At 46.6% G+C, this 1191-nt stretch overlaps 1 pseudogene; it reads left to right on the top strand.

The window, feature by feature from the left end:
- The first annotated feature begins 273 nt into the window (after nt 1–273).
- Nucleotides 274–977, top strand: LOC115871598 (annotated as a pseudogene).
- Nucleotides 978–1191: the final 214 nt, after the last annotated feature.

The following is a 1191-nucleotide window of genomic DNA, read 5'->3' as shown; positions in this document are numbered from 1 at the left end:
ACACAACTCAAAGGGAAAAGAAACAGCTTCAAAAATCTACTAATAATGGAAGAGGTAAAAAATGAAATGGAATGCACAGAGCGACACCCCACCCATTCATGAGCCGAAGTGGACTGGTATTGGCCACCTTGAATCAGAAACCATACGGTTTACTATTCTGGGAATGACACAATCAAGAGGAATGATATTACATTCATTGTCAAAAAGGATATTTAGGAGTCCGGGAAAGGCCGTTGGCGGGCTGCCCCACTTCGCAGCGCTGGAAGCTTCGCCATGCTCGCCCTCCGGGGCAGCCTGAGCAGGGTTCTGGCCGCGCGGCCGGCGCGCTTCAGGTGTGTTCATCTTTTGCCTCAGGCCCCAGACAGTGCGATGGGACCTTCTATGGATTTCGTTCTTATTACCTTCAACCCTCGAAGATGAATGCGTTCCTCGAAAATATGAATAAATACATTCATCTTCAGACAGCTCACTCTGAACTGATTGGCTACTGGAGCTTAGAATTCGGAGGCAGAACGAATAGAGTGTTTCATATTTGGAAGTACGGTAATTTTGCTCATCGAGCTGAGGTTCGGAAAGCTTTGGCCAAAGATAAGGAATGGCAAGAACAATTCCTCATTCCCAATTTGCTTCCTATGGATAAACAAGTGTGTGACATTACTTACCTGGTACCATGGTGCAAAACCTGGTGGACCAGCTCTGTGGGCTGATGCATTTCCAAAGGCAGTTCATTCCCATGTGAATCTACAGGACAACCACCTCATTGGAGTTTTCCACACAGAGTATGGAGAACTCAACAGAGTTCCTGTTCTTTGGTGGACGAGAGTCCAGATAGCCGTGCAGCTGGGAGACATCAATCTCATGAGGCCCCCCGAGGCGTTGCAGCTGTCCGGGAAAGTGCCAACAACCTCGAATGACAACAGAACATTCTCCTTTTCCCCGATGAAATGGTTCACTGCTGCAATGAGACGTGTCACTGAGCATTGTCTGAGCTCCGTGCTAATGGTGCTTAACTTCTTCCAGGAGATACTCTCTTTCCTTTGGATAGGTGCTAAGTTAATTGGCTATGTCCCTTCCATTACTAAAAGCTACCCCTGTCCTTGTCATTTACACTTCAGGAAATCGGTCTCTTCGTTTCTTCTGTGGCATTTCAATATCTGTTCTACATTAGAAATAGCTATCTTGCAACATATG

Source organism: Echinops telfairi, unplaced genomic scaffold (genome assembly GCF_000313985.2).
Source record: "Echinops telfairi isolate 266 unplaced genomic scaffold, ASM31398v2 ScPeMD7_6531;HRSCAF=7459, whole genome shotgun sequence".
NCBI lineage: Eukaryota > Metazoa > Chordata > Mammalia > Afrosoricida > Tenrecidae > Echinops > Echinops telfairi.
The sequence above is the reverse complement of the archived record's forward strand: the minus strand, read 5'-3'. Positions and strand labels throughout refer to the sequence as shown.